The sequence below is a fragment of the Miscanthus floridulus genome, chromosome 8 (genome assembly GCF_019320115.1).
Source record: "Miscanthus floridulus cultivar M001 chromosome 8, ASM1932011v1, whole genome shotgun sequence".
Taxonomy (NCBI): Eukaryota; Viridiplantae; Streptophyta; class Magnoliopsida; order Poales; family Poaceae; genus Miscanthus; species Miscanthus floridulus.
In genome coordinates, this window is record NC_089587.1 from 130,836,916 (window position 1) to 130,844,363 (window position 7,448).

General features: G+C 45.9%; 1 non-coding gene across 1 annotated transcript; it reads left to right on the forward strand.

Annotated features, from left to right (window-relative positions):
• The first annotated feature begins 6,614 nt into the window (after window positions 1-6,614).
• LOC136478682 (small nucleolar RNA R71) lies at window positions 6,615-6,721 on the forward strand. The gene has a single exon (XR_010764400.1). It is a non-coding gene; the product is annotated as a small nucleolar RNA R71 (small nucleolar RNA).
• The last annotated feature ends 727 nt before the right edge of the window (window positions 6,722-7,448 follow it).

Genomic DNA, 7,448 nt, shown 5'->3' on the forward strand with positions numbered 1-7,448 from the left:
ATGGCAACAAAGATGGCCGCCTGCACGATGGAGTTGGGATTGAAGTTGTGAAGCTCCATGCCATAGTAGTGTGGGAGCGCCTGCATGAACCCATCCGCCAGCAGGCCAAGACCACGCTTGTGGAAGGACACAAAGCTCATGATGTAGCCATTGTGTGGCCTTGGCTCCTGCTCACCCCCCAGAGCAATGCATTCTGGCTTGGTGGGGTTGGTAACTAGGCGGAGGAGGCCGTCATCAAAGAGCAACTATAGCATCTCCGCCAACACATCGGATGGACCCCAAGGATCCACTTGAAGGACAACAGCGTTGCCGGCCATTACGCGGTGGAGAATGCGGCTACGACAGTAAAGCTCGCTCTCTCTCCCTCTCTTCCTCGCCCTTCCCCCTTCTTCTCCCTGACACTCTCTGTTCTTAGTAATGGCTCGAAGGTAGAAAAGGCGAATGCAGGCAAGGTAAGGGGGAGAGGGGCGAGGCTCATCACGTATTTATGTGGGAAGGGGACGAAATGGACAGGCGATGAAATCGGGGAATTTTCCCTCAAATCTGGCACAATTAATCCAGATCTGATTAAATCACCCACGCGCCCACCTTTTCCTTATTAATCGCACGCACAGTTATGTCCCATCCACTGACACCATGTCGCATCCGACCACAGCAATAGCAGGCACTATTTTGTCTCCCCGAGAAACCACCTCAAAAGGTGCACCTGCCATTGTTAGCCGATGGGAGGGGAATATCCCCCACCCAATTACTTTTAGACAAAGGAACTGGGCACTGAGCCCGTTACGGTCCTAGGGTTCGAAGGCCGGGCCCCCAAGGGTCTCGATAGCCGCCCCAGGACAATAGAGTTAGGGACAACTATGGGTGAGCCCATACATGGTTAAGGCCCAAGCAAGCGATCGCTTGAGATGCCCTAAGTCGTGTCCGAGACCGGCAGGGAAGTCTCTGAATGGGATCCCACCGAAGGGAGGCACTGAGACCCCAGGGCCAATCGAACGGCCCTAGGACCCACTAGAGAAGCCCTCTGATACTTTTGGAGTGCATCTTTGGACCACTAGCCAACCCCTATCAAATGGGGCACGGGCATCCACTTGGACTTACCCGATAATAGCTCACCGGAAGTGTCATCGCTCGCGCCCACCGAGGGTAGCCTGGCATATTCCATCCCTCCTTCCGAACAAAAAGGATGCGCGAGGGTCGCACAAAAAGGTAGGGGAACTCCTAACTACCCTCTCGCTCCATGCGAAGGCTCGAGGGCTCTTTCTACAAACAAGCTGAGACCCAGTGACCCAGGCTTGCACTCGAGGGCTCAGCAAACAACCCCTCCTTTTCAATGAAAAGGATGCGCAAGGGTCACACAAAAAGCTAGGGGAACTCCTGACCACCCTCTCTGCTCTGTGTGAAGGCTCGGGGGCTCTTCTTGCAACCTAGCCAAGACCCAGCAACCTAGGCTCACACTCAAGGGCTCGGCAAACAACCCCTCCTTCCAAACTGAAAAGGATGCTGCGAGGGTCACACAAAAAGCTAGGGGAACTCCTAATCGCCCTCTCACTCCAGTGCAGAGGCTCAGGGGCTCTTCTTACAACCAAGCTGAGAACCTAGTGACCCTAGGCTCGCACTCGAGGGCTTGACAAACAACCCCTCCTTCTGAACAAAAAGGATACGCGAGGGTCGCACAAAAAGCTAGGGGAACTCCTAATCGCCCTCTCGCTCCATGTAGAGGCTTGGGGGCTCTTCCTGCAACCAAGCCAAGACCCAACGACCTAGGCTCACACTCAAGGGCTCAGCAAACAACCCCTCGAATACCAGCGACCCAAGCTCGCACTCGGAGGCTCAAAAAAACACGATAAAGGGCACCGAGCCCGTTACGGTCTAGGGGTTCAAAGGCTGGGCCCCCAAAGGTTTTGACAATAGCCCTAGGACAAACAGAGTCGGGGATGACTATGGGCGAGCCCGTACATGGCCAAGGCCCAAGCAAGCAAATGCTTGGGATGCCCTAAGTCGTGTCCGAGACCGGTAGGGAAGTCTCTAAATGGGATCCCACCATAGGGAGGCACCGAGCCCCTGGGGCCAATCGAATAGCCCTGGAACCCACTGGAGAAGCCCTCTAGTACTTTTGGAGTGCATCTCTAGACCACTAGCCGACCCCTATCGAATGGGGCATGGGCCTCCACTCGGACTTACCCGATAATAGCTCACTGGAGGTGTCACCAATCGCGCCCACCGAGGGTAGCCTTGCATGCTCCACCCCTCCTTCCAAATGAAAAGGATGCATGAGGGCCGCACAAAAGAGACAGGGAAACTCCTGATTGCCCTCTTGCTCCACGTAGAGGCTCGGGGGCTCTTTCTGCAACCAAGCCGAGACCCAGCGACCCGAACTCGCACTCATGGGCTCGGCAAACACAATAAAACACCTCAAACACATAAAAAGGCCCTGAAGGAATAAATCCACTCCTCCAAGGCCTCGGGGGCTACACCCGGCGGGTGCGCTCACGCGCACCCACCGAGGTCTCAAGTACAAAACACCTTCCCACCAGGAGTTGCCATGAGCCAAGTCTCATCAAAACCTCAAGGAGAGCATTCACACTCTCCCCGAGGCTCGGGGGCTACTGTCGGGTACCATAAAAGGGGTCCCCTAAGCAAAAATTGAAAAAAATCGCTTAGACCCTATCAAAATCAAAGCCAAGAGACAACTACTAGCTAACCCCCACCATGTCCGAGGCAACTGATTCTCTGCCTCGCTCGAGGCCTCGGACGGGGTACCAATTCTCCACCTCGCTCAAGGTCTCGCATGAAAGGCCTCAGGACAGGGGTACCAATTCTCCGTCTCGCTCGAGGCCTCGCACGAAAGGCCTCGGAATGGGGAACCGATTCTCCACCTCGCTCGAGGCCTCACACGAAAGGCCTCGGATGGGGTACTGATTCTCCGCCTCGCTCGAGGCCTCAGCATGAAAGGCCTTGGATGGGGAACTGATTCTCCATCTCGCTCGAGGCCGGCTCGGCGATAGCCCCATCGCCTCCGCCTTGACCGATTTCCCTGATAGAACGGGAAATTTTTGGATGAGCCAAAAAAATCCATCACTTTTCAACTTGCCAAGGCTTTTCCCTCTGCATGCCGCACAGGAGAGAGAGGACAATAACGCGCATCATCGCTCATGGGAAACATAGGTGGTGGGTCCAGTGAGGAAGAGGGGAAACCGATCGGGGGAGAGAGAGGATTGTGGGGTTTGTTACAGTTTGTTAGGAAGCAACCTGATTGGGAGAGAGAAGATGGCCTAATTTTCCTTTTTTTTCCTCAGATCTCACATCCTTCCCCAAGCCATGCATTAATATTGGTGCTAAAAACTATATGGCTTATATTAAGGAATGGAAGGAGTATCATACATGGCTCTAGTAGGAATTCAAGCTTTGTCATACAAGGAACTCATCATGTAGAATTTTTATGTTTTTTTTTTCAAAAGATAAATCTCTAGAACTCTAGTATCACTAGGAACAAGATAAACAACAGCTCAGAACTTCTCATATCATATCTATCAATTACCTAGACTTAGATCAAGCATATGCTACCCATGAGTATCAAGTTTAGAGTAAATTCTTATATCAAAACAGTCACATCCAAAACTCAGGAGAATTCAAGGCTGAAAACTAAGGTACTTAAAAGGAATTACAACAGAGCAACTATTCATCATTTCCATACCAAGAGATTATCCTTAGAGTCCATTTTATTTATTCAGCTCTCAAAAACAGAAAACCAGACACATACTTTTTTATTTTGTTTTCAAAATTTAAGATGACACCTTATTAATATATATATATAACTAGCTAAGATAAATTTTTATTTTTTTAGTTTGTTATACATCTTTTTATTTTATTATATCTAGCATAAAGCAAACTAAAAAATAGTAAAACTAAAGGAAAGAAATACTAGATGTTCCTCCCCCAAGCTGGATGTTGCTGTGGTCGATTGTTGAATGTTGAGTGATCCTTCTTTGAGCGGGTTTGCTAGCTAATGTCCTTTTCATTCATCCAGAAGTTGGGTTCCTTATGTGTACCAAGTACAACAGCGGTTTAGGACGATGTACTTTGGGTGGATGGAGACAGCCGGGTAAACTTGCTCTTGATCTTATGTGTCATCCTGCAAAATACTCCAACAAGAACACCAAAACTCGTGGCACAGATTAGGATAAGGGGTTAGCATTCAACCATTCAAAGATTTGTGTCCTTGTGGGTTTAGATAGATTTTCTTTTGGTAGAATTTGAGCAAGATGTCCATTTAATATTTTTTAACAATGCAGAAGAAAAAATATGCATGCTTAGTATTTTTATTTTTATGCCACCACAGTGAATACTTCCATAGGTGTTTACACACCATAGATTTATTCACATGGGACTTTAAGATTTTATATGCAGTAATGAAACTTTTTTTCTTTTATTAGTGCAAGGCAAATACAGAAAAGTAAATATGCTAAAGTGAAAAATAATTTATGTAATGCTAGAAAGTAAATATGGATAACTACCGTTGTTACCTCACAGTGAGGGTTTGGATTTTTAAGTCCTTCGAACATGACTTGACTAGAGAGAAGTTCTTCATTCCTTGGGTGCATCATCTGGTCTCAATGGTGGAGACTCAGATGACTGCACTTCTTGTGATGGTGATTCCGATGATGATGTCACCTTTTCTTTCCACACTTGCCTAGACTATGGACTTGTCTTAGGTGGAGTAGGTTCATCTTTCACAGGTGCTTCAGGTTCTTCATTTTCCCATTCATTCCATCAGGGTTGGTTCCTTTGATGTTGGGATGATCGACGTCTCCTCCTAGAGCGGCTCTTCTTAGCTTTTCGTAAGTAGTATAACTATTGAAATAACAGCGTACCTTTTCTCTAGGGAATTGGAAGTGGACTTGTCTAGATCCGACGTAGATGGTCATGTTAGTGGTGTTGAGGAATGGTGTTCCAAGGATGATGGGTGTATCGTCATCTTCTTCTCCCATGTTCGGGACCATGAAATCAGTAGGGGCATAGTGATCTTCTATTCTTACCTTAACGTCCCTCGCTAGTCCCTCTAGAAATATGATTGATTAGTCCACCATCTGCAACTGCATATATGTAGAGAACAAAGGTTCATTACTAAATAAATATTCATATGTTACCTCGAACATTATATTGATGCCAGATCCAATGTCATAGAAGGTCTTGCGGAAGATTCTTTTTCTAATGGTACACTCAATTGTCGGTACGCCAGGATCATCCTTCTTAGCAAGGAATGGTGAAGCAAGGAGGTGGTCATACTCTGATCAGAGTGTGTTGATCATGTTGACCATTTCTTCTTGTGGCTGACTGGTCTTGTTATTCCTCCTTTGGTTCTTCTTCTTCTTGGTCACTGTTGTCTCTTTGGGCATGTATGCCTTTTGTGGATGACTAGGAGATTGCTAGATGCGGTTCTTGAAAGAGAACTTCACCTTTTTATCCTTGATTGTGAAACAGATCTTGGCACTATCTATGTAGATGATGGCTTTTGTGGTGCTCAAGAAAGGTCAGCCTAGGATGATGGGCGCCCTTTCATCTCCACCTGTTTCCAAAACCACAAAGTCTACAGGCACATATGATTGTCCCACTCGGATGATGGCATCTTCAAGAACTCCCTTAGGGTAGCAGAGTGACTAATCTACAAGCTACAAACGCATATTTGTGTACAACAAATGATCTCCTAAAATTTTCTCATAAATTACCTTAGGCATGATGTTGACACTTGCTCCGAAGTCACACATAGCTTCCTAGAAAATGTGAGGTCTAATGGAAATAGGGTGACTGGTCTCCCTAGATCACCTTTCTTGTCGAGCAGGGTGTAATCTATCCACCTTCCCTCTTATGGTTGTGTGTAGTAGAAAGCTACATTGTGACTATCAGCAAGATTTGTAGTTTCTAGATCTTCCGACTACCCTGGAATCTTACCTTTTTTGGATGGAGGAATAGCAACCGCTAGCTAAGCTATTTGTGATTCTGTCATTTTATTAAAGCTATGCTGGTCCTAATGGTAGAAGCAAAGCTATCCATTCTGTTACTTATATTTTCTAGAATTTTATCATTGGTAGCTACCTTCTTAGATAATCCTTCCATAAGTCTAGATTGGCCAGCAATTAATTCTCTCAAGGGTGGTTGATTCAAGTTATTATAATTATTACCTTGAGGGTTACCTTGGTAGTTGAGCCTCTGTTGTTGGTTCCATCCTTGATTCTATTGAGGATGATAATAGTTGTTTTAGGACAGCTGTGCTCTAAATGCCTAGTGTTGCCACATACTTCACACGTCATGCATGAATCATGAATGTGCATGACTTTTGCTTTTTATTAGCTCGGTCTTCGAGCTTCTTCATTAGTAGGTCCATCTTGGCTGATAGCATGTCTACCACCTTGAGTTGATGCATACCTCCACCTCTCTTGCGGGTCTAAACACGTTCTTCATTCCAGCCTTGGTTGGAGGCCATCTTCTCCACAAGAGTGGTCGTAGCTGAAAGTGTAAGTGACAAGAATGCACCTCTAGCAATAGCATCCATGGTCTCACGGGTACTGTTGGTCAACCCATGGTAGAATGTCTACATGAGTAGCCAATTCTCCATCCTATGATGAGGACATTCTGATATATATTCTTGAAAGTGTTCCCATTCCTCAAGGATAGATTCATCATGTTGCTATTGAAAACTTGAAATTCTCCCACACAGACCATTAGTCTTGACTGTGGGAAAGAACTTTGCTAGGAAGGTAGTGGAGCAGTTATCCCATGTAGTGTTTCTATCTTTGTTGGTGTAGAACCGCTACTTCACTTTCCCCAAAAGTGAGAATGGGAAGAGGCGAAGTAGTATGGTGTCCTTGGTTACTCCCTTGATGGTGAAAGTGTTGTAGATCTTCATGAAGTGTTGGAGATGAGCACTAGCATCTTCATGTGCCTTTCCACAAAATTGGCTCACTTGCACCATGTTGATGAGAGCTAGCTTGATCTCAAATCCATTGTCTCCAACATTGAGTGTGGGTCTAGTCTGGATGTTGGCAGTAGTTGGAGCAGAGAATCGCATAGAGTCCTATCAGCCATGTCTTTCGACTCTAAAGCTAAAACTTTTTTGAGTTTAGCCTTAGTCCTCTTAAGTAGTGCTTCTAGATCATCAACATAGTTTGTCAGAAGGTCAAAACCAGTCATACATTACCTTGCATAAGATACACAAGTAGACAAAATAAGGGTAAACCTGTTCGAGCAGAGGTCAATGGTTATTTCGATTACATCAATAAGTATAAGTTTATCAATACTTCCTTTGCCTAGCTACCTTCCCTAGCAATGGCACCAGAAATGCTTATTGGTATTTATTAACTTGTCACTTGTTTTAATAGCCACCCATTATAAACATATATCTCCTAACATTACTTTACTAGGTTGTCATGCCTAGTGATGTTGCTAGA